Genomic DNA, 27,270 nt, shown 5'->3' on the forward strand with positions numbered 1-27,270 from the left:
ATCAGCTCATTAGAAATGCAAAGGACCTTATGTGATAAATGTCAAAAGCTTCAACCATTTTCAGCACTTTGTCTTTTGTAATTGCAATATATATATATCCCTATCAACACCAGTAAGTTTATTCAGGAATATTAAGTATCAGATCCAAGGTCTTATTGAGGCAGAATCTAGGAATGAAAAACACTCTGGTGGTTCTACCCTATTCTAAACAATAACAGTAACAATGATGATGATAATGTACTGCAGTGGTACCTCGAGTTACAAACGCCTGAGATTACAAATGCTTCAGGTTCCAACTCCGCTAACCTGGAAGAGTTACCTCGAGCTGAGAACTTTGCCCCAGGATGAGAAGGGAAATTGTGTGCCAGCAGTTCAGCGGCAGCAAGAGGCCCCATTAGCGAAAGCATGCCTCTAGTTAAGAACAGTTTCAGGTTAAGAACGGACCTCCAGAACGAATTAAGTTCGTAACTAGAGGTACCACTGTATTTATATGCTACCCCATCCACTCTATTCTATCCCTGCCCTGGTTCCTTTACTAACACTCTTCCTTCACCTGCCTGCATTCTTTACTTGCTTACTTATCTGAAGATCACAGGGGGCTTCACAACATAAAAATACAAAATGAGAACACAATGTACATAATAAAAGTAAAACCAAGACAAATAACCTGTCAGGGACTGGGCAGAGGAGGAATGGTGGAAACCGCCTCCCCATCCTGACCCCTCCAGGGAGGAGGAAGAGGAAGACAGTATAGATTTACAACAGGGGTTTGAGGGAGGTCACAGCTCAAAGGCAGATGAGGGGGAAAGTTGGGAAATAATGGGAGAGGAGGAGGCAGGACTGGAACATAGTGTCTTTAGAAAGCATTCCAGACCCCCCCCCCATCTCCTAGAACCCAGCGAGCCTTAAAAGTAGGAAAGCAAAGAGCTCAAAGACAGAGGGCACGTAGCAGCACCCGCAGAAGTGGCGAATGAGGAAATGGGAGAGACGGGGTGTCACTTGAGACAATGCCAGTATCCAAGAGGTTGGGGTTCTATAGCCTTTCTCTGTAATACTGAAATTAAAAAGATGGTAAGAAACTTTTCCTTGTCTTTATACTTTCCTGGGCAACCATCTGGGAGCCGCTGACAGCACCCTAACATAACCCCTTCCCATAAACACATTTAATAGGACATAAAATGTCATTCAGCCAAAGACCTGGCTAAAGAGCAACATTTTTGCCTTGCACCTAAAGATATGTAATGAAGGCGCTAGGTGAGCCACCCTGGGGAGAGCATTCCACAAACAGGAAGCCACTGCAAAAAAAGGCCTGTTTTTGTGTTGCCATTCCAGATCTCTCATGGAGAAGGCACATGAAGAAGTGCCTCAGATGACAATTGAAGGTTCTGGGTCAGTTCAACTGGGGAGAAGTGGTCCTTGAGGTATTGCGGTATTGATCTGTTTAAGGCTTTATAGGTCAGAACCAGCAGTTTGAATTAGACCCAGAAACTAATTGGCAGCCTGTGCAGTTGGGCCAGGAATGATACAAAGCAGGGATGAGGTCCTTCAAGACTCACAGTCAAGATGGTCTTCAGCCTCCTCAGCAACCTCTGCTTTTGTAGCTAGAGTCAGGGTATTGTGCTTCCAGATGGAAAAGGTCTGCAGGTCCTCCAGGACTCACAGGCACGATGGTCTTCCCAGTTCTTTGGGAACCACTCTGAGAACTATAGCTCATGAAGGGAATAGAGATCAACACTTAACACCCTTAACAAACTATAGTTCCCAGAATTATTTGCCAGAAGCCATGTCTGTTCAAAGGGCTATCATAGTGCTTTAAATGTATGGCATATCTGTGGCCTTAAAACCTTGCTTTGTTTGGGTTTTCCACTTGTTTGAGGATCCTGAGACATCTATTTAGAGAAGAGCAAGTTCCAGACCATGTTCAGTCTTCTATGTCATAAAGAAAACTTTAACATTTAATAAACATTTGACAAGTATCAGTCTAACTCCCCCAAGGTTTGTATGGCAAGGTAAGACATCTCTCTCAGGCTTGAACTAAAAGACCTTTGTGCAACGTGGCATCCAGAGAGCATTTTATGAGAGGCTATAAACTAATACCCTTCAATAATCTAACCTTGGAGGTCACAAAAGCTTGGAATATAGTTATCAGCATCAATCTGTGAAAGCCCTGGATGAGTTCTGGTAGATGAATTCTCATGTAGGCGAAAAAATGAAGTTCCAGTGACAGGCCAAATATAAAAGTCAGAAGACAGAGCGGCGTCTCGGGTGACCTTATAATGGATAGTGATAGAAAAGATCTGGTTCCTATTAACAGGCAGATTGGAGGGGACATCTACTGCACTTTAAAGAGGTTGAAGCTAAAAGCGTAGAAATGTCCTTCGTTTTCTCTAGACTGCAATTCTAAGGCTGGATCTAAGCATGTTGTTGAATGAGGAGGTGGAATCCTGAGAAGTGGAATGTACAATTTCAGGCTGCTGCTGGGCAGTAGAAGTGCATGTGGTGAGGCAGGGCTGTGGAGCCACCCCCAGGAATAGCATCGTTGTTGCTGACCTGGGCAGGGCTGGGGTGGTGGTGGCCAGGTTAGGGTAGCAGAGTTGCATTGGCATGGACAGCCACTGCCAATCTGGTGCCCCCTCCCCCATTGGCTTGCCTGCATGGTCTTATCCTTGCCACTGCCCTGTCCCATCCTTGTTTGACGCCAGTGATGCCAATATCAGGACAGGTCTACAAATCTGCCCCACCTCACATGCCACTTCTGCAGGGAGAAAAAAAAAGTTTTTTCTGATTCCTTTCACATCCCCTCATTCCCTGTGAACAGAAGACTAGAATAGCAAGGATTTTAAGCTTATCCTTTCTAAAAGGTAGAACAGATGAAAGGGAGCCCCTTGACTCCTTTCCTTTTCCTTTCACCAGAGAAGTGAACTTGCTGTGTGGTTGTTGTTTTGTCCGTGTTGGGCTCTCTGCACTTTAGCATTCAATTATTTGGCTTGTATCTAACTAAGTTCTATTCAGGGTGCACCCATTGAAATTAACTAAGGGAGCTAAAAAAGCCATGTCCATTATTTTCAGGGGTCCTACTATGAAAAGGGACGCAGGTGGCGCTGTGGGTTAAACCACAGAGCCCAGGACTTGCTGATCAGAAGGTTGGCGGTTTGAATCCCCGCGACGGGGTGAGCTCCCATTGCTTGGTCCCTGCTCCTGCCAACCTAGCAGTTCAAAAGCATGTCAAAGTGCAAGTAGATAAATAGATACCGTTCCCGCGGGAAGGTAAACGGCGTTTCTGTGTGCTGCTCTGGTTCGCCAGAAGTGGCTTAGTCATGCTGGCCACATGACCAGGAAGCTGTACGCTGGCTCCCCCGACCAATAAAGCGAGATGAGTGCCGCAACCCCAGAGTCGGCTACGACTGGACCTAATGGTCAGGGGTCCCTTTACCTTACTATGAAAAGGGTGTGTGCGATTCCTTCTTCATAAAATGTTCTGTTCCAAAAGTGGGAAAACCAAACATGCGAAGCCTCTGTGTGATGAATTCTCCCCCCTCCCGTGGTCATTCTCAGCAACATTAATAGAAGGTAAGCTAGGGTTTGATAGAACCTATTTTGCAGAGTGAATGACATCAATGGGAATTCAAATCAGTGTCTGCATTCCGAGAACGTTTAACTCTTGATGTGTCATGCAATGCACATAAGAGGAAAGACACAGCAGCAAGGATGGGAATGTGTGGCCCTCCAGAAGTTGTTAGGCTGCAGCTCCCTTCACTCCTGCCTAATGGCCATGCTGGCTGGGCCAATGGGAGTTAGACACTTCTCGCCTGCATCACTGGATCTGTAATTGCAATATGCCATTGGACTTGCAGTCACAAGATTCATGTGTACAAAACTTGATGATGTACAAGGAAGAGGGCCTCACACAATGCTATTGTTGTTGTTTAGTCATTTAGTCGTGTCTGACTCTTCGTGACCCCATGGACCAGAGCACGCCAGGCACTCCTGTCTTCCACCGCCTCCCGCAGTTTGGTCAGACTCATGTTTGTAGCTTCGAAGACACTATCCAACCATCTCGTCCTCTGTCGTCCCCTTCTCCTTGTGCCCTCCATCTTTCCCAACATCAGGGTCTTTTCCAGGGAGTCTTCTCTTCTCATGAGGTGGCCAAAGTATTGGAGCCTCAGCTTCACAATCTGTCCTTCCAGTGAGCACTCAGGGCTGATTTCCTTAAGAATGGATACGTTTGATCTTCTTGCAGTCCATGGGACTCTCAAGAGTCTCCTCCAGCACCATAATTCAAAAGCATCAATTATTCGGCGATCTGCCTTCTTTATGGTCCAGCTCTCACTTCCATACATCACTACTGGGAAAACCATAGCTTTTACTATATGGACCTTTGTTGGCAAGGTTATGTCTCTACTTTTTAAGATGCTGTCTAGGTTTGTCATTGCTTTCCTCCCAAGAAGCAGACGTCTCTTAATTTCGTGGCTGCTGTCACCATCTGCAGTGATCATGGTGCCCAAGAAAGTAAAATCTCTCACTGCCTCCATTTATTCTCCTTCTATTTGCCAGGAGGTGATGGGACCAGTGGCCATGATCTTTGTTTTTTTGATGTTGAGCTTCAGACCATATTTTGCGCTCTCCTCTTTCACCCTCAATAAAAGGTTCTTTAATTCCTCCTCACTTTCTGCCATCAAGGTTGTGTCATCTGCATATCTGAGGTTGTTGATATTTCTTCCGGCAATCTTAATTCCGGCTAGGGATTCATCCAGCCCAGCCTTTCGCATGATGAATTCTGCATATAAGTTAAATAAGCAGGGAGACAAAATACAGCCTTGTCGTACTCCTTTCCCAATTTTGAACCAATCAGTTGTTCCATATCCAGTTCTAACTGTAGCTTCTTGTCCCACATAGAGATTTCTCAGGAGACAGATGAGGTGATCAGGCACTCCCATTTCTTTAAGAACTTGCCATAGTTTGCTGTGGTTGACACAGTCAAAGGCTTTTGCATAGTCACAATGCTATTATTTTGTAATAAAATAAAATAAAATAAAAATCCCGACATACCATTTTCATTTTGCAAATTCTTTGGATAAAACTGATTTTTTTAAAAAAAAATCCTTAGAAAATTAACAGTGTATCAAAATAAAGTTTTTATTAACCCCATGGTGTGTTCATTACTAGCCCCCTTGCACCTTCTGAAGGAGCCTGGGAGCCTGAGCAAAATGTCTCATTTGCATTTTGCATACCTAACAAAAGAAGACTACGCGATTGAAATTACGACTAATTCCAATACAGTGAAGTTATATATTAAAAATTGATCACCTCATTATTTCTCCTGTAATGGTCTCATTACATTTGATTTTTTGGTTTGTGTGCCTGATTTTCCTCCCTCAGTCAAAGTAATGTGCGCAAGAGTTAGATCATTAATTTTTATATCCTCTTTTGTTTCTGCCTGGCACTTCACACAAAACACATTGACTACTCTTGATGACACATTAAAAGCTCTTTCATTATAACCTGTATTTATCTTTGAGTAAAATGAGGTTGCTTGTGATAAGCATGTGTGGCTATATAAAAAGGGGGGTGTTTTAATGCACCCTATACACTTCTGCAGGAATGAGAGGTGTGATTTTCTCAGCGTCTATTTTATGGCAAATTAAATACTAGTAAAATATCCATTTTAAAAAATGATGATGATACATTTTTGTTAAGTAAACTTGTCTATTCTTCTGAGTTTTTCCATCATTTCCAGGTTATTGCATCCAGTCTAAGTGCAATTCAGAAAGAACAATTTCCTGTCCGTGTTGGTAGTTTGGGGTTTTCTTTATATGTGCTCTTTTAGGCCAGGATGAAAAGGGCTTGGGCATGCTCAGAGATATTTTTGATTTTTGTCCTTTGAAAACCTGACACATCTATATATATAGCTTACATTGGGCAGTATCCAAGTAAGCAGTTCAGTTAGCACGTACACTGTTAGCACATGGAACTTCGCTGCCCTCTCTTCTCAGTATGTGACCCTTAAAGCTCTCCTGGGGTTTTCCCCTCCAACCCTCCAGAACAGAGTAACACTGAATCAAACTAAGATACTAAAATTGCTTGGCAGAACAAAAGCAGGCAAGACAATCTCAAAGCTACAGGTGCCCATCTGATTTCAATAGAAACAGTGTTCCAAAAATACCAATGCTGCTATGCCAAAAAGCCTTATTATTATTTTCCTGCCTCCTTTGAGTACTTTTCTGCCCTCATCTCATATACCTCTGATCATTTTGATAGTCTGCTGGAGTTGCCTGCAAAACTGTGCTTTTGCTTTTTCAGCTCCCTTTATTCTTCAAATCCAAATTAATCCCTCGGAATTTTCTTTATTATCTCTGCTTCTCCTAGCTCATGCTCTCCTTAGGATCTGTACCCTCACTGTGTGCTCTGATGATGAAATAAAATTTTAGAGAGTCACACTTCATGCAGAGGAAGACTGCACAAGATCAATGTGATTATTTCACTCCTTCCATTGTCTTATGTTTTCTAACCTCTCTAACTCTCCCTGCCTCTCTGGCTCACCACCTGCCTAGCAATCTACTGAAAAGAATCCAGCATAGAAGAGTACTTTAAACACGTGAGTTCCACCATCACATTACAGGGAGACCTATTATGTCTCTTAGGGAAAAAAACTAGTTTTTAATATGAGTATGAATGTCTGAAGCTTGGTGCCTCCTATGGTAAATGGAGCCACTTCCATGTGATTTAGAACCTTGGAAGATCAGGACTGAAGATCAGGGTTCTAAATCACATAGAACCTTCCACAGATGCAGGAGGGTTTGTGCTTCAGAAATTCACCCTCCAACCAGTGGAGGACAAGGGGTACGGGGTGGTGGAGCTTGTCTATTGCTTCTATAGATGCCTTACTTCTGTAAGGCTGCATCCAGCTCTAGATAATGTGTGATCTTCACAGAGCTGGAACAAGATATTTTGATGTTTGGATTTTGCCCCATTCACCCACATCCTCTGGTACAGAGAAGGGGTGGGGAGCAATATGATTCAGTTTGCATTTTAAGGTGGATCTGCCTAATTTGGACTTTGTGAAACAATACTCAAATTGAAATGCAGCCATCCTTTGAAATCTGCACTTCTCTGAATGTTGCAGTGTGGTTCTTGGCATTGGGAAAGAGTGTTCTGCAACAGTAAGTGTATTGGGCAAAATTGCATTCACATACCTGTTGACTAGGAGAAATTCACACTAAAATGCTGGTGAATATTCATGAAGCCTTTTCATTTTTAAATCACAAACTGATACAGAAATGTGGAGAAGAGAAACCAAATGAAATGGAAACTGACAGATCTGCCCATCTGTATTATGGATTGGGGGTGAGAAGGGCTGTGTACCCCCATTGGGTTTTTCCTGTTCTCAACCCCCCTGTTCTCTTCACACAATTGGAACACTGGAATTCTGCCTATTGTTCTGGGTCAGATCCCATTTTCTTGTTACCTGGACAAAAATGAATTATCAGCCAGTAAAAAGCAATGAAAGGCCAGAAGGCCAGGCAACTGGTGCCTGCTACAAAAAGCTTTGTCAAAGGAGAGAAAAAGGAGGTCACTTCTGCCTCTTCTTTCAGAAGACCAACAATGATGGAAAGAAAAGATGCCTGTAAGTGGAGTCAATTATTCAAGTCTTCGAAAATGACATATCATTTTGTTCAGGCTTTATACCGAACATGTAAAGGGTAAAGCAAATATGACCATAAGCTGTCAGCACACATGTGCATGTGTTTGTGTGAAAGAGTGTACTTGTTAATTTACATATCTCAACTTTTCTGTACACAGACTGTACACTTGTTGAATGTTACACATGAATCACCGTACAGGCCAATTATTGTAGACACAGGCACAAAAACTGTACACACCCCTCCTCTTAAAGCAACATCCACGATACTTTTAAGGCTCAGTCCCTAGGCTGAAAGCTGTTGGTTTGCCTAGCCCACAAAAGGATTGGGAAGAAGCAGATTCAACAAAAGGTCTTGAGCTGAGAGTAAAAGTAGCTTATAAAAATTCAGTAGCTGTACCTAGCTCAGTATTGGGAACGATAGACTGGGGAACAAGGAAAATCACAGTCAGGTACTTCAGTACCTAGACAAATCCCAGACAAATTGCTTTGTTCCAATGGATTCCTAGATTCAACTATCTTTCCTGCAACTGAGTATTCCCAGGTTCTGATTCTTCACTGAAATGTGAAGTGTCTAAAAGGACCCATCATTATCCTCTGGCCTTGAGCCAGCACTCCATTGCTTTTCTCTTAATTTGTATCAATACCATTGTTTGCGTTGTCAAACATGCACTGGGGAGTATTAGGGCTTTTGGTGGTGAGAGTGCCTGCTATTTGGGGAATCTGGCTTAGGGCTGATGTCACTAGAGAGGTGATGTTCCTCTCCTCCAGCAGCTTAATCTTATTCTAATCAATCTTGGGAATGTTGCTGAAATAGGGAGAGCAAATGGGCCTACAAGAAAATGTTGGTGTGCAGAATGCTCTTCTTCAATGTTCCAGACAACCAGCCATGCCTTCATTCTCCAATAATGCATGCCATTTTGCATCAGTTTTCCAATTCCCACACCCAATGGTGCAGACTCTCCAATTGTCCCTTTTTTTCCAGGGACAGTCCCAGATTCACAGAAGCCATCCCAGCTTATGATTTGATCCTGGAATGTCCCAGTTATCCTTAGGACATAACTATTTTCACCAGAGAAACACTGGAGGGTATGGAGTTATGCAGGCCCTCCCCCCCCCCAGCCAAGGAGATAAGTGTCTACACAACCTTTAGAAGACATCTAAAAGCAGCCCTGTATAGGGAAGTTTGTTTAATGTTTAATATTTCATTATGTTTTAATATATGCTGGAAGCCGCCCAGGGTGTCTGGGGCAACTCAGTCAGATGTGTGGGGTATAAATAAAATAAAATAAAATAACATCCCTATTTTTATCAGGTTGGGGGGTATGACAGTGTCAATATTTCATGCCCAATGAGAACATTGTCCCCACTGAGCTGTTCCTCACCCTCAATTGTAGGGCTTTTTTCTAAACATTTAAAAAAAAGAAGGAAATTTTGCAAACAAATGCTGATACCTTCCTCTTGTTTATGAGTAGTGTCATTTTGGGCTACATATAAAGAGACAGTTGGAGAACAAAGTTCACCGTCAGGCGCATATGATTTTGAGACTTCCAGTGGAAATCACTGCTCTAATATATTATTTGTGTGACACCTCCGCTGACTGGCTTGCAAACAGCACCAAGAGATACAATTACTCTGGCGGGAGGAGAGGATTGTACATGCAAAGCCACCCACGATGGGATGAAGGGGCAAACAAAAATTGATAGGAGGGATTTATAGCTAAAATAACGCTATCCTCATTACCGTACTGTAAGTGTCGAGGATGATACTGGCGTTGTATAATTACAAACAATAATAATAAGTCCTGAGATACCAGTGAGCTGTGACGCTTATTCTCCCTCGCCACCCCTGAGCTGGCAATTGCTTCCACTAGCGATGCTGAAGTGGCAGAACAATTACTTGCTGTTTCAGAACTGTTAGGTGAAATAGTTGATGGGCTTCATCGGGTGGAAAATGCTGTCTGTGGGAATATATAAATATTAATAAATTTAACACATTGCTTTAAAGTATGCTGCAGGTTTTGCACAATGGCTTAGCGAGAGGCGCATCGCTGATTTCATTCAACAGGAAAGGGCTATTTTAAACACAACACTTTATTTATACAGCTAAGTTTTTCTAAAACAAAACAAAGCAAATCCATACACCTATAAATGCAATGTGCAAATGTGGCAAGCCTGTGCTTGCAAACTGTGCAAGATTGGTTGTGATCTTGCCGTGCAAATATTTGGTGGTAAAACCAGTTTGATGTCATGTATTCTTTTTATTTTCAAATAAGCACACACACACAAAACCAATGAGTTGAGCATAGCTGTGTCTTTGCATCCCCATCAATCTATTGGATAAATGGTTTACCGTGTCAAAATTGGTAACATACTTATTAACATGTGGGAAGAGATTTCTCCAGAAGGAATTTTCTGCACTTTGTGGTAGGAACTTGGAAGACCCTTTGCCATGAAATAAAATGAAAGGCATCTAAATGTCAGCCTCTCTTGCTTCATAAGACCTTAACTGGCTCATTAGTACTGAGTGAGCATCTCATTAACTGCAAGTTGCTGTATCCTGACTGTCCAACATTTGAGCAGCATCCAACAAAGTAATTCTGCTAGACTTTTGGCTGTGCAACAGAGCTTCCTGTCTCTCTTCCTTGAATATGTTCTAGAGGTTCCCCAACTCCCCAGAGCGGGTTTGGGGAGAGCACAGAGAGAAAGGAGAGAGGGGAAATTCCAATGCACAAGCAGAAATCCCAGCAGAAGTTTTTTTTTGCAGGATACCACCACTAGGCTGTTTCCCATTGCTGAGTGGCTTCCATTCGAGCAGCTGCAAGAAGAAGAGTTGTATCTTGTCATGCGTCATACAACCGTGCCTGACAAACAAGTTGCTCCACTTTCCAAATATTTGCCACTAACCCGTTTGCTCTGCATGCTTCCACTCACAATATATTGAAGCCATTTTGCATGTACCCTTTTAGAAGGCCAAAAGAACCCAATTTGCTAACTCCTGTTCTTCTTTCTCGGGGGTAAGTAAAGTAATAGCTGCTACAGGCGGGTGAGGACTAGGGTAGTCAGAGACACATCAAACAAAGAGAAAGGACACCATCCAAAGAGGGGGCAAAAATTGGTCACAGATTTTGCATGTGCTAATTTTTACATATAAAAGCAATTTTAGCTGTAATAACTATAATTGAGATAAAAATACAATGCATTTCACTTTAACAGGGAATAATGTGACTGCTCAGTCTGCTGCCCGGCTATTAACCGTTTGAAGCCCCCGCTGTCCATTCAGATAGTTCTTTATATTTAAACCTGACTTGGATTTAAAACAGACAGTACCTTCAAATGAAGTGTTGTCCTTTGACATTCCAAAGAGGACTGGCCTCTGTAAAGTAGGACACAAGATATCTGTGCCAGGACAGTTAGCAGCAACCACTGACATCTTTCAGCAGATGGGCAGGAGCCCACCACAAGAAACTTTGTTCCTGCTCCCTAGATTTCTCTCCTTGAATGAGAACAGGGTTTTGTGAGATCATTTATGTATTTTTTTGGAGTGGGGGAGGTGTACAGTATAGACATTTCCCCCAAGTGATCTTTCCCTGCAGATTGGAGTTGGCACTGACCTCCCCTATCAGATGGCCTTATTGTATGGAACGCGCCCCAGACATGGATAGCAGAAGATTAAAAGTATTCAGTATCCAGATCAATATTATTTTCTGGATTTTTATTTTTTATTTTTTGCATTCTTTATTAGAACGTGAAGGCTCTGCGGTGCAACTGTCTGTTTTTATGGCTTTCTCGACAACACAGCTGAGATTGCTCTGGCAATATCCATGGATGGAAGAGACCCAAGGAGCAGCAGTACATAAGCTAGCTCTTTTAATTGAAGGTTACTTCCATGGTCCATGCTATATTTGAACCCAGACTATATTCTGGGGGGGGGGGGGACATTTCATTATAGTGTGTTTTCCTGTCAGATTGCTTCTGGTGTAAAATATGGAATTCATTTTGAGGATAGGTTTGGTACAGTATTCTGCTTCTGAGCAAAAGTAAAACTAACTACACCCATTGCCATAACATATGTCCTCAGCACTTCCTTTGATCATCCAGTCATGTGTGAGCGAGCAGTGGAAATATATTTGAATTTATTCCACCCAGTGGGAGGGGGGGTAAGGTAAAAAAGGTAAGGTAAAGGAACCTGGACGGTTAAGTCCAGTCAAAGGCGACTCTAGGGTTGTGGTGCTCATCTTGCTTTCAGGCTGAGGGAGCTGGCGTTTGTCCACAGACAGCTTTCCGAGTCATGTGGCCAGCCTGACTATACTGTTTCTGGTGCAATGGGACACTGTTACAGAAACCAGAATGCACAGAAATGCCTTTTACCTTCCCGCCACAGCAGTACCTATTTATGTACTTGCACTGGCATGCTTTTGAACTGCTAGGTTGGCAGGAGCTGGGACAGAGCAACAGGAGCTGACCTCGTTGCAGGGATTTGAACCACCCACCTTCTGATCTGCAAGCCCAAGAGGCTCAGTGGTTTAGACCACAGTGCTATCAGTGGCTACTAGCCATGTTAGCTATATTCTCCCTGCTCTGTTGGAAGCAATAGTCCTCTGAATAGCCGCTGCTGGAGATCATGAGCAGGGCTCAGTTATAGTCAGGTCCTGCTTCCAGGCTTCCCATAGCCATCCAGCTGACCAATGTGAGAACAGGATGTTAGACTAGATGAGCCATTGGCCTGATCCAGGGGTCTCTTCTAATGTTCTAATGCTCAGTTAGCCACTACATGAGGAAGACTCTCCTTTAATTGACTTATTATATTTGCCTTTTGCAAAAAATGAAGAAAAATGAGAAATGCGCAAGCAAGCAAGCAAGGTCTGACTTCTCAAGTTCAAAAGCAAAGTCAGCAAATAATTGAGCTATCAAACTTACAAGCTACAGCATCCCATGTAAAAACACAAACACAGAAAAGCTTTCCCCAAAGCTGTTGTTTGTTCTCGTTTATTGAAAAAGCAAAAATTTTCCTAATGGAATACCATTTTATAGTGGAAATGTTGGCAGAACCTTAGCTGGGTCAGCACATACAGTATACTATAGTATTTTTATTACTCTATATGGAGTAAGAAATAATAGGCCCTATATATGAAGAATCCAGAAACAAAGTTTGCAGTTTTGAAAGTAGCTGCACAGTTCTCATTGAATAAAGTGGTGCAACACAAAGTGTGTGCTTGCAATGTATTTCAAAATGAGATCAAAATTCAGATAACTAATAAAAACAGTAGATTCCATCTGGCTTATTGGCATAATAACTTGAAGAATTAAACTATGAAATCTAAATCATGGCAAGACATTTTTTTCAGAATCACATGGAAGCTGAAGCAAGCAGTCATCCAGGGTCCAAAATCGTGTTATTATTGATAGTAATAGTTCAGAACTAGTAAAATGTCCCACAGGGACTGAATGCGCTAACTCTAAACCAGCCTGTATCGTGTAACCAAGTGCAATTAAGAAAGCTGAGGAACTAAGCTGACTGTACCAAATGCATTTTCTCATAAAATAGAAGTAATGAAGCACTATTCTTGAAATTGGGAAGATTGCCCTCATCACCTTCTGTTACGGTGATGCGCACTGATCAAAGGATCCCTCATTGAAGCAAAGGATGAGCTTCACTGCTGTTTGCAAAGGCTCTCAGGAAATATTTCTGTTAACAAAGGAAGAGGAGTAAAAGGACCAAACAAAAATGAGAAACGTTAACTATAATTTGCATTCCAAATAATATTATGGGTTCAGATCCAAAGATGCTCTTTTGCAAAGCAAAGTTGTATTCTGTTGGCAGAAGAGATTTTTTTAAACCTTAGAGAGGGTGGGTGGGGCATATCTCAAGCCTAGGCATGCCAAAAACTGCCCATCAGGCTTCTCTACCTATCCCAGCCTCTGGGATTCTCCCTACTTTCCCCCATTTTGATCCATCCATTGAAATTAGTAACTGTCTATGCCAATGTAAAGTCTTGGTAGGATATTAGTGCCAGATATATATATAAATGAAATGGATATACAGTCTGCCCCCCAATTTCCAAATTTTGCAAGCTTAATGGAGCAAAGGAAGTTTCCTTAGCTTCTACTGGGATGCACTTTAGGGACAACATTTGAAGCTGGTGGAAGGGGGACTAGCCCAGCTCCTGCTGTCAGGGAATGGTCTGAAGACGAGAACTGGGGAATGCATTCTATGGCAGACCAGCTTCTCTCTGGTGGAGAGTGGGATGGGGAAGAACGCCCCCCTCCCTTGTCCACAGCACATTCAGAAGCAAAGAGAGAGAGAGAGACAGTAACTGAACAGTTTAGGCAGGAGTTACCTAGTTACGAGATAATGACAACAGAACCAGAAGGGAGAGAGCAGCTAGTTGACACGTCACTTGAGAGTATGGGGAACCTCCCTTCATTATGAACTCGGAGGTCTGAATGTATCAGAGAGCAAAGGAGCCAGAGGGAGGGAGGAACTTCCCATTGGCACCCAAAATGCTGCAGAAGCTGGAAGGATGATTTGACTAGCCAACTGCTCTCCTTGTGGAGAGCTGTGTATTTGTACTTGCAACATGACCCTGTAATAAAAGGACTATAAGTCAATCAACTGCCTGACACCTGCTGAGAACCAACAGTGTTTCTTCCCCCAATATGAACCAATGTGCTGAAGCAGCTCCATCAGCTTGTACAGGGCAGTTAAAACTAAGACTGAAGGGGAGAGAGAAAAACCCAGCAAAGGCCATCCAGCTAATAAGGTCAGATTTCAAAACTAGAGATAGCTGCGTGTTCAGGGGCTTTTAAAGCTCATCTGTTCTTTTAGGTGAGTTTTCACAATCCCAGGTGTGTCTCCAGAGAACGTTGTTGGTATCTCTACTTAGAAGACGGGCAGATTTTGAACACCACCAAAACTTTTGGTGTGGACATACTTTGCAATAAATCTACATTCAAAAGGTCGCTTCCTTCCAAAACACCCATTCAATCCTATCCAAATTCTATTTATTGCTGCAATCACCGGAATGGCCAGAATTATCTCTTTGACAAAATGGCCAAAGTCTGTCTAATTCCCCCAGCTGTAAAACTGTAAATGTGATGAATAGCAATCATCTGGTCATGGTGAAAGAATGGATTGACAGTGCAGCAAATGATGTATGAAAAGGAGTAACTTTCTGCCAAAGTGACTGAAGTAATGGCAAAATGATTCCATCATCCCATTAATGCACATTTTAAGTTAATGATTGAGATTGCAAATATGAGAATAGACTTTCAAACAGAGGACTAGTGTCAGCCACCTCTTCTGATTTTTATAGTCAAAAAGTGAAAATGTGGCATTGATTTGATGCAAGGTTAATTGAAAATTTAGTTGCATAGTACATTTTGCCTGCACAATATGAATAGCTTCCAAATGATGCTAGACAATGGGGATTCATCTGAGAGATTCCATACATTGCAGGTTAATACTGAAGCGTTTTTCAAATTGAAAATGATTTGCATTCCCAAATAGGGCTATCACATTTTTTTGTTTCCACTATGAAACAAGAAACAATTTTGATGATATTTGATGGTTTTATATTGCTAATTCATATGTTAGGAACCAACTTGGGAGAGTGGACTCTAAAAAGTGCCCTGCAAGTGTTTAAAATGAATAAAATAAATTATGAACTATAATAACGAATGGAATACACACACACACACACACACACACACACAGACACACACATTTCAGGACTGAACCATATCTTCTCCTAATTTGCTTCCTTGCTTCAAAAGGACCAATTGTAGCAACATGTTGTTTTCATGTATGTTCACAACTCCTTGTAGCTACTGTTATTCCCCTTTGCTGTTCAGTTTTATACCTCCTAGAGTTCGCTTAGCCATTCAGGAATCAGACAGTAAGGTTTGGCTGTGTGCTGATATCACTGAGGGATACTGAAGTCCATTTAGAGTGAGCTTAATGCTTCCTAAAATTGATACACTGATGTTCCTAGCCAATTGGAGATCAATTTAACGATCAAACACTTTGTAAATATACCACAATGATTTTTTCCTGTCAAAATCATGGATATTTCAGCCCTGTTGACAACAATAATGCTTTGCTTCTGTATTGCTCCTGAAGCTACTGGTTATTCCACGTAGAGAAAGATATGGGTCCATTGGATGTGGTGACAATGGGTGCCATGATGGACTGGTGTTTGAATAGATATTGACAATTTCAGCAGTAATGTTTTTTATGTTTTGTTTTAGATCCATGAATTACCATGTACCTGCACCAGGGCCAATTCTTGAATGTATTTTGGGATTTCTGTCAAATGAAAAATTGGGATACTTGATGCTAGGGATGTGGTAAAAATTTGGTTCGCATTTTAATGCAAATCTACCTAATTTGAATTTGTACCAAATTGCAGCTATCCTTCAGCATGAACACTTTTTGAATTTTGTGAAGCAGATCTTCAACCAAAAAAAGTCTATGAAAATGAGCTTATTAGGAGAAAGCATCCATAAAAAATGCACTCAATAATGAAAATTGCTTTACTTTAGGCAAAATTGCATGCAAAAATGTGTCTATTTGGAAAAACACACAATAAAATGCAGATGAATTCTTGAGACAACTTCTTTTTAAAAAATTCCAAACTGATGTGGAAATGTGACAACCCAAACATAGGACTGGAAAAAATGAAAAATGAAAGAAGCTGAAATTGAAAGATTCACCCATTGCCACTAAATAATACTGTTTTAGAAAACCCTGAATTTACCTACCTTCATCCTGGGACATGTAGTTTACAGAGTTCTTTCTGAAGTTGAGCCAAACATTTTCAGCACAGCTCTTTATACCTGACACCTTTTGGTTTTGTTTCTTTAACTTCTAGAAGTATTTATTTATTGTTATTTTTTGCAATGCACCTTCAAAATGAAGCTGCTGTTGTAGCATTTGTCCACAGTCAGTTTGCTGAGTTTCTCAAAAAGCCTTTCCTTAGCGACATTTAAAATTCCCATTGTTTTATGAAAGAAATAACTCTGTAAAATAGCATCCTAATGTAGGTTAGACACAGAGGAGGTGAGACCACCTGTCCCACACATTCCACCAATGGTAACCCCTCTTGGCTGTGTTGCATTTTTCAGGTGCCAAGAGCTCTAGCTTCATTCATAATTCAATCTGTGCTTCTTTTCCAGCCAGCCAAATATTGACTGACATCCAGTGCTGCATCGGAAACATTTTAGTGGTTTTAAAAGGGCCAGTGGGGCTGGGATTGTGGGGCACCTGCATAGGCCTCTCCTGGATGTGGGGGCACAGCCAATCCTGGAGGTTTTCTTGTCTTCCTGTTTCTGCCTCTTCATTTGCTCTGCCTGAACAAGCAAGCAGTGAAAGGAGACAAGATAAGCAGCTGTCTAGAGGGAGTGGAAAGAAAACTGACAGCACTACAGTGGCAAGGATATTGGTGCCCTCAGGATGGGGGCGCTATTGAGAGCAGCATGCCCAAGTCCCTGTGAATCTGCAACCAGCATTATTATAGACCTAAACTGAGAGTAAGCAGTGGGGTATGTATGACCTGTGGAATCTCAAGTCATTTATGCACATTCTCCAACATCCTACCTACATTAACTGAACATTGTCCAAAATTCATATTCTCTGATAACCACATGGATGTGCATATAGACTGGACAATGTACAGAATCTCTCGATTGAATTCACATTCTCTGGCATCACCTGGCAACTATACTCACTGGGCCGACATGTATTTTTTATTATTATTATTATTATTATTATTATTATTATTATTATTATTATTATTATTTAATTAAATTTATATACTGCCCTATACCTGGGGGTCTCAGGGGAGTTCATGTATAGAATGTCTATGCATTTTCTGACATCACTTGTAGTTGTTGGCTATGCACATTGCCTGGGCAATGTCGAAAATGTATTCTGCTCATGTATGTATGTTCATCAGTGTAAAATTGTTTTCATATATGTACATGTTCTCTAGGAAGATGATGGGCTCTAAGTGAATACAGTCCTTGGCCTGATTCAGAATCCCTCTGCAGGTCATCAGTTCATACTTCTGGCAAGAGTGATCTATTGCTTCCAAGGGCAGCTGGCCCAGTGGGGCAGAACTGCTGTGACAGCCTCCCAACAGCCCAATTACTGCTGCTTACCAGGAAGAAGAGATGTGGTTGTTAGACATGGTTGTTAGACGCAGGTGGCGCTGTGGGTTAAACCACAGAGCCTAGGACTTGCCAATCAGAAGGTTGGTGGTTTGAATCCCCACGACGGGGTGAGCTCCCGTTGCTCGGTCCCTGCTCCTGCCAACCTAGTGGTTCAAAAGCACGTCAAAGTGCAAGTAGATAGGTAACTCTCTGGTGGGAAGGTAAACAGCGTATCCGTGCGCTGCTCTGGTTCACCAGAAGCAGCTTAGTCATGCTGGCCACATGACCTGGAAGCTGTACGCCAGCTCCCTCGGCCAATAAAGCGAGATGAGCGCCACAACCCCAGAGTCGGTCACGACTGGACCTAATGGTCAGGGGTCCTTTTACCTTTACCTTACTATGAAAAGGGTGTGTGTGATTCCTTCTTCATAAAATGTTCTGTTCCAAAAGTGGGAAAACCAAACATGCGAAACCTCTGTGTGATGAATTCTCCCCCCTCCCGTGGCCATTCTCAGCAACAGGGGTCCCTTTACCTTTACATTTACCAGGAAGAAGAGCGGAGAGATGACAGTAAGCTCACTGGGAAACTCAGGAGTTGGGGAGAGCACGTGCCTGTGGGCCAAGGGCAAATATAGGTGAAGAAGAAGAGTTTGGATTTGATATCCCCCTTTATCACTACCGTAAGGAGTCTCAAAGCTGTTAACATTCTCCTTTCCCTTCCTCCCCCACAACAAACACTCTGTGAGGTGAGTGGGGCTGAGAGACTTCAAAGAAGTGTGACTAGCTCAAGGTCACCCAGCAGTTGCAGGTGGAGGAGCGGAGACACGAACCCAGTTCACCTGATTACGAGTCTACCGCTCTTAACCACTACACCACACTGGCTCTCAGTGCGAAAGGTGAAGAGAAAGGTGTGTGACTTTTGCCTCTCTCACAACCAGCTCCATCCCAGCCATGCAAATGTGACACCCTCACACATCTCTCCCTCTTCCATCCAGGCAAGCAAGAGACAACTTTACAGCCCAAGGGCACATTCCAGCCAGGGGGCAGTACTGAAGCACTCACCACTCTTACACCTCTGGGTGCTCACCAGTTTCCTACAAGCTTTTCATCCTTTCGGCCTGCACTGAAGCTACTCATTGTGGCCTGGTTAGCAAAGCCAAAAGGACCTAATCAATCATATTGACACAACTTGCACTGGTTGCAAAAGGCGTGAAGAGGTGCATGGAAAGCAAATCATGCATAATAAATTGTTCTCCTCTCAGAAGCCAGGGGTTCCCCCCTCTCACCCTTCTTTCGGTGGGCAAAGATCAAAGCAAGTTTAGCAAGAGAAGGCCCTGACTATGTTTAGAGACATATGATTTGAGGTGATGATACAGTCCCATCTTGTCTATGAATTATTTCCACTCAATATGAGGTATGGATGTACTCTACATCTTTCTTCAGGCTGACAGCCTGAATTCATGGCCTTGGCAGAACTGTCAATCACTAAACGGAACTGATTGATACCCCCATTTCTCACTTTAGAGCAAATATATACCAACTGGCCTGAATTTTGTCTCACTAAATGTCAAGATCTGCTTCTTTCTTTTCTTGTCTCTCATGTTTTCGTTTGTTTCTTGCCTTCCGGCTGTCAGTACAGAGCTGGAATTCCTAAAATGTCTGCCTCTGGAAAAACTAGTTGGTTTAAGGAGTGTGTGGGCAGGGGGAAAGCAAAATTCAGAGATCATGTTTTGGCTTTCTTCTGCCTCCTGAACTGAGAAGACTAATATTTTCATGAAAGAACCTGCTAGTCTCTGGCTGTTAGACACCTGGTTGCTAGGTCAGGATTTTAACAAGAATTTCTGCAAGAATTCGGAGCAGCTAAACTTTGGCAACCTTAGAATAGTGTGACAGTAAAAGGGGCAGCCACGTATGTATGTGGCCCACAGGTTTGGTTGATGTAAGAAAATCAATCCCATGTAGAACAAGTTTTCTCAACTGGGTCCCAACTGACTTCACACACAGGCCCGCACAGCTGAAGAAAGCCGTTGCCAATGACACTTTGCTGCTGCCTGCGGCAAGTAAAATGGCCTCGGGGATTGCCAGGGTGCTGGCTGTAAAAGAAATGAAAGGCATGCAAGGTCTTGATGTAGAAGAAATATCTCATTTGATTCATTTTTGCTGTTTATCCATTGCCAAGGTTTTGCTCACAGGGATTGGAATGGAGGAGAGCTGGAAAGTCCGCTCCCCTGCCCCAGGGGACAGTGTTGCAGGAGGGCACCCGGGACTTCCCAGTGACCCAGCGGGGGGGGGCAGAGGGATGCCACCTGTGTCACTGTGACTCCCAGCTGCGTCACCCCCCCGGCTGACCAATTGGCGAATCTGGGGGGCGTGGCTGCTTGCCGTTTAAACCACGGCATGGCCGGGAGGCATCCTGCTTTCGTCTCCTTGCCAAGTCCTAAATAAATCTTTTGCGGGGTTGTGGGTTGGGACGACAATAGTTGTCTTGGTGCAACATTTCAACCTATAGCATTAAGCCTGCTATGGTAGCCTGGTGTCAGATTAGTGTGCCAAAGACTTTGGCATATATTGTTCTCTGTGTCAAGGGGAGATGAGGATTGCATTTCCCAAAAAGCGGTCTCTCAAGCCATGTGGCAAACTGCTTCCAAACCTGAGGGGAAATTTCCTGGAGTTTGTGAGGTGACACTGTGTTCTTCATTTCAAAGTTGCTCTTTCATCATCATCATCATCATCATTATTAAAAAATTAAAAATCTCACTGAATTAGTAGAAGTTGTGTGGTTCCTTTGGATTCTGACCTTTGAATCATTATGGACCCATGTCCTGATCCTGCACCCTATGTTGTTTCTGCACCTAGAATCCTGGTGGGGAGAGCTGACTTAGGTCAACACCTCCCACCTCCCACTTTCTTATTGCACACTGTCATAGCTTAGTGGTAGAGCATCTGCCCTGTGTGCAGAAGGTCACAGGTTCTATCCCTGACCTGGAGAGTTTCCTGCTATATATCCTGGAAAGACTTTACCAGCCACCTTCAACCATCATGAGCTAGTTAGACCAATGGCCTAATTCCATATAACAGGTGTTCCTAGGTTGCCATGGCTTGATGTGAAAACAGTCGGGAAAACACTGGCTAAGGGAAGGGCCACCATAAGCGTCTGGTTGCTTGAGTTAAGGAGCTTTCCAGAGCTTAGTCAGCTCAAACAAGCATTTGGAGCTGCAGTTCCCAGTCAACTCCCATGTAAAGCCTGGGAACTGTTTTGGAGATGGTGTCCTTCTGAATACCAGTTGCAGAGGCGCATGAGTGGGAATAGTGCTCTTGTGCTCGTGTTTTGCTTACAGGCTTCCCATGGGCATCTGGGTGCTGACTGTGGGAACAGAATGCTGGGCTGGGTGGATATGATCCTGCAGGACTTTTCTTAAGCCCTTCTGACTGGGCTTGCCTTCTTGTCTCTGGAGCTTTTACAAATCCCTCTTGGAGAGATTTACTATTTAGCTTAGCTCTGTGTGAGCAGCAATTGCTATCTGGATTTAGAATAAAAAATAAATGAGATTTTAAAACCAATTTAAACATATTTTAAATAAATGTTGCAAGCCTCATTTTTCATTCTAAACTTCAGAAAAACTGTAAACAAGCAATTTTCACTTTGCAGACTTTCTGAGTGCTAGGCAAATTTGTTATTCTGAACCAGGTAATTGCAAGTTTCAGTGACATCATTGCTTTTAACTGGTGGATTTCTCTCTCTCTTAAAAGTTGAAAACATCAATTTCCCTTTCCCACATGAGTGAAATTGTGACATAAAAGAATTATGCCACACTTTGATTAAAATTTGATGGGCTTTACTGGGGTCTGCATAAAACTCCTTCAGACTTGTCCCACAAGTGTCAGTTGGCCATCCTATAGCATATTTAGAGGGGAAGTAAGATCCTTACAAAACATGTTGAAACTCTAAAAGAGCAAGAGGGACACAATGATACATGATACCTTTGGGCAGAGTCATTTCTCAAGAGACGGATGTTGTTGTGGGTTTAGTCATGGTATACAAGTGACATAATTGATCTGCCCGGTAGTCATCTTCGCTGGCTGTGTGATATTTTGTAGCTTGAGTTTTCTTCTTCACAGCTCTTGGTGGATGTAACATTAATGGCTGAATAATGCTTAACAGCAGATGTAAGATTCTATTCTTACTGCTCTGAGTGAAACTCTGACCAATATGAAGAATCTCTCTATTTTAAAATATTTTAACGTTTACGGTTTGTTGTTTCTAAGGAATTCTCAACCAGATGGTTATCTATCTGGTCTTGCAGCACAATTCTAATTGTCCTTGAGGTACCTCGTGATTTTTAAAAATAACCCACCCCTTTTTAACTATAAATCTAGTGGTGAGGTGTGGCATGGGGGCATGAGAGCAAGTGCCTTTGCATTCCTCACGCTGAAGCGGTCGATATCATATAGGACCCAACTCCATATAGTCAATTTCCAATCCAAAAAGGGCAAATAGTACATTCCTTCCTATACATTCTTTCATGTGTTGGGGTACACAGTTGCTGTGATGCCTGAAGAGAACTAGCTTATTTACCTGATAGAGTATGTTCATTCACTTTTCTTTTGTTTTGTTATTTTTAAAGGCTACAGTATGGACAAAAAAACAGGAACAGATTGCTAGTTACAAGACTAAAACTAACACTCTCACCACCAACAGGCAATGTGTTTTGGTATAAAACATGAACTGTATCAAACAGATAATAATGATAAGCAAAAGTGAAGAGCCACAACTTTGTGAGGAAAGGTGGAATAAAAATCCAAATAGTAGCGGCAGTAGTAATATTAATAAAAGTAGTAATGATGAAAGAATAAGTATCATAACTGATATGAAATATCTTTCCTCTTCAAGTCAAACCCTTTTGTAATGTCAGTATATTTGCCTCACCTAAACAAGGAATAGTGTTTTTAAGTATGACAACATGGTACATTTAGGGCGTATAATATAATCATTTTGCATAATCTCAATTCAAAATCCAAACCAAAAGGATGTATATTTCAACAACAAAAAAATCCCCTCATAAAGGAATTGTGCATATTACTTAGTTCACATTTTTACAACTATGTCACAAACCACAAATCCTGCTTGCGCTGGAGCTTGTAAAATTGCAAAAGGAGAGATGCTATTGACAGAAAAATCGAGGCCAGTGACTTATTGTCAGTTCCTAATAATGAGGCGATAAAATGGATGAGCTTGTTTGTGCAGTGAGACATAAAAAAAGTGAGCTCCGAATTTGAGGTGTTTGCGATCCTGACCTCAAGGATGCAGAAAATCAATTTATGACCTGCTGACTAAATCTAGCCATCAGCTCACTCTGGGAAGAAGCAGGTGTCATTAAGGTTTTATCTGCTGCTCTCTTGACTGCATTGGAAACCTCATTAGTTTGTCACAGGACTTTGAAGGAAAATTCCTTCACAGAGCAGTGATGCACAGGACTCTTGAACCCTAGTCAGATGTAAGGTTTGATGTAGCTCCACTTACACATATAAGAAGGCACCAGTTTCCATTCTGTCCTATTGTCCATTGCATGCAGCACTGTTGGTCTTCTGCTGCAGTTTAGCTTCTGACAAAACCTACATTATTCATCTTGCTGTTCGCTGTGATGGAACTCTGTGTAAACTCCCCTTTTAGTCACAGTTGCTTGCTTGCTCTTCCCAACCCCCATTCACAAGATTTCTGGGGGAAGGTGCCAGTACTGTGTACCATTGAGTACCACCAGAAAAAAAGGCACTGGTTATCCTTAGATTCTGGACATGGGATGAATATGCAAACAACAAGAAGGAACAGTTGTAGAGTGCTTGTACTTGGATCAAGTTTGCTAGGTACTTTGATGCTCATTGCAAATCCCTATGTGCAACAGAAATGTGGCACATTCAGTTACTGCTTTGTGTCTTCATTCTGATGCGCTTGTGGGGGACATATACGTTTTATTGTTATGGTGAAATGTTTGCGCTGCATACGTCTCCTCACATAAATATGCCAGACGGTAAAAGTTCACGGGAGTGTTTAAATATATAAGCTGTTCTGCATGTGTGTCCTCATAAACACAGATAGAAGTTGAAGCACTTGGGAGAGAAGGTATAGGCATGCTCAGCCAAAAGCTACATTATGACGACGGATTTCTAGGCACTCAAAAACAGGGAATCCTGTTCTCTCCAAGCCAAAAATTTGGATGCCTATTTTAGCCTGGCGGGATGACAAGAATGACACTATATCAATGCATGAGTGCCGCCAAGTCGTATGCCGAGAGCAAAGAAAGCAACTTTTCCTTCACTTTGCCAGTTGAAGGGTTATATAGCAAAGGAACACAATGAAAATGATAGCATGGAAGTTCTGGAGAACTTCCATGGTGGGAAATCTGTGGTTCTCCAGCTGCTGCTGGACTCTAGCTCCCATAAGCCCTCAACCAACATAGCCAATGGCCAAGGATTATGGAAGTTGTAGTGCAGGTGTAGAACACTATTGCCTCTCTCCATTCTATAACATCTTGAAGCATAAACAGGGAGACAAAGTTGCCTATCTTTTCATATTTCACTTTTGCTTCTGGTGAAGCAGCCTCTAGCTCAAGAAGCTGGTGTTGCAAAACAGTGGATAGCCTTCAAGATTCCACAGGACTCTTCATTCTGTTTGCTGCATCAACAATCTAAATGTCTCCACCAACATACCATTTTAACAGTGACCAGAAAAGGTTCCCTGATCTGTCCTGTGAACCTAACTTCACCCCAAATCCACAATTGGGCTTGCAGATGAACACACTAACAAGCTGAATGCTTTTTAGTCGTGGTCGTTCCCTCATTCAGACATGCTGTCTGGCTTCTCCTTCCTCTTTTCATTTTTTAAACCAGCGCCTGTTTATTATTCATCCATTTATTCATTTTTTTATTTGTGAATTTTAAACTAACCTGTCCATTCACAAGAGTGGACAAGGGCCTCAAAGGACTTCCTTATCATGGTCATGTGGAGCCACAGCAGTGACCAGGGCAATGGGGGTTGTGCCTTGTTGTATACATTCTGATTTTCTGATGGTTGCATTTTTAGTTTTTGATGGTTTCTACTTTTTAACACAGTATTCCAAGCCTTGTATTTCTTTTGCAAGCTGCCCAGATAATTTATGTCATGGGACAGCTATATGAATTCATTTAATAAATAAAACAACACGTTATGAGCCCTATTCAGTGTAGAAGGAGCAGGAGCTTGATATAATCGTTCTCCAGGTCTGGACTTGGAGAAGGATTATAGAAAAGAGTGGCTCTTTTCTTTGATTCAGCTTTGCACAATAATGGAAGTTGGGGGAGAACAAATTAAAGTCTTCGGAGCATACTTCCTGGCACTTGGTATGAACTTCCACACAAGTATAAATGCTTTCACGGGTTTCTTTTCTTCTTTCCTTCTTCTCTTTTGGCCTTTCTTTCCAAATGATAATGCAGGTGACTTATTTTGCAGCAGGCTTGCCAGATACACTCAGCAAAAGGAAGACTCACTTCTCAAATCTTTCTGAAAAGCCCAGTGTCACTCAAAGTATGCTTTGTGCTGCTTTCCTTTGGGCTGGGGGACTTCTTTTACCTCAATCAGTTAAAACCTGCCGGTTTTGGATGTACAGTTAAATACCTCACTGAAGCTCATTGACTGAAATCATTCTTTTGTCAAGAGCATGGATGTGATGGGATAGAACGAAGAACATAAAAAGGGTCTTAGCTGCTATTATGAAAAGGTAATGGCACCTACTCCTTTATCTACAATAGGGTGGATTTCGCCATTAAAGGGCTTATTTTTAAGAGGATGAGAAGATTCTGCAATTAGACTATATCATGGAATAAAAAAGCCAGGGATGATTAAATAAAAAATTACTTGGAAATCTTTCTTTTGTTTCCATCCATTTGCGACAGCATTTCTTTTAGATTTACAATTCAAATGTATGAAACGTTTTATTCATAAAGAAGGTATTACCGAAAATAGTGTCTCAAATGAGAATTATATCAAGTAAATTAAGAGGTCTATTAACTGAATATCAGTTGATGTGCTCATTTTGCTAATAACTTTATGAGCTGCTTGGAATATATTCCACCCCACCCCTGAAATGTAATAAATTCCCAATTTATTGTTATCTTAGTTCCAATTCATTTTGTTGCATTATTATAGCAGAGATTCTCAGCTGTGCACCAGGACCTGCTTATTGGTTCCCACTTCTCAATCCAAAGATTCAACAGGCTTGTGGACCCATGGTTTAACTGGCCGTGGGACCAGCTTCCTTCTTATACAAACTTGATGTACTCTTTTCTTTCATCTTCAGTTGGACAGAATAGATCTAAATGGAGATGCTTTAAGATTGGCTTAAATTGCAATCCTATATCCACTTACCTGAGATTAAACGCCTATAAATGGGACCTATTTCTGAGTAAACCACATGCGTCAGATTGTGTGGTAATCTAAGGTTACCAGATTTTTTTCAATGAATCCGGGGACACTTTGCAACTTCAGTAGGACTGATAGGATTTTGTCAGGGGACTGATTTGTAAATCCGAGGACAGTCCCCAGGAAACGGGGGCATTTGGTAACCTTATGGTAATCCTAGGACTAATCTATACTTGTGAGTTATAACGTTATAAATGAGTTATAGTGACACCAGAGGGAGCTGTACAGTAGTCAATGGAAACTTGCATTGAGAGCTATATAACATATCTTTTTATAAGCGTTTTTTAAGATCAGTATAGATCCAGCCCTAGGCTCAGTTTCCAGGGAGTGGACCTCACTAAGCTCCATACTTTGAAGTCAACATGTTTAATATCTTACTTTTCTATTCTTTCCCCCATTCCTGGTTAGCACACCCATTCTTGAAAACACATATGTATGAGAAAGGAAGGGGGGGGGAGAGACAGAAGTGGGAAAGTACCATCAACGGAAGGGGGGGCGAGTTTTCCAATTTCAGTCAAATATCTAGAGAAAATGGTGTCTCCAGACAGGGATAAAACTTCAGAAAGCCCTCATACTCACCATGCATTTAAAGCCGTATTATATCACTAGTCAAGTATTCTCCCAAAGATTCATGGGAACAGGAGTTTATTAAGGGTGCTGAGATTTGTTAACAAACCCCTGTTCCCCTCACAGAGTTCAATTTCCAGAGTCTTTGAATAATCAATCTCTCCGGGAAGATATGTTGTCTTTTACACAGAATGACCGCTTAGGCCACAGTTTGAAGGGGAAAACTGTCACAGGGAAAAGCAGCATCTCAACCCTTCCCCCTTATGCCATTTCCTATGCAAATAGCTCATAAGAAAGAGCAGCACAAGGGGGAAAGGGTATATGACGCAGCAGTGGCCTGTGAGGTGGGTCGAAGCCATCCTCCATACACTGGTGGCCCTGTATCTTACCTGAATGACACTGGTGTGAGGCTTCTTCCTCTTCTTTGGTGATCACTCGTAGCCGAGTAAGATTGTCTTCCA

Source organism: Podarcis erhardii (assembly GCF_964252035.2).
Source record: "Podarcis erhardii genome assembly, chromosome: 9".
NCBI classification, from domain to species: Eukaryota; Metazoa; Chordata; class Lepidosauria; order Squamata; family Lacertidae; genus Podarcis; species Podarcis erhardii.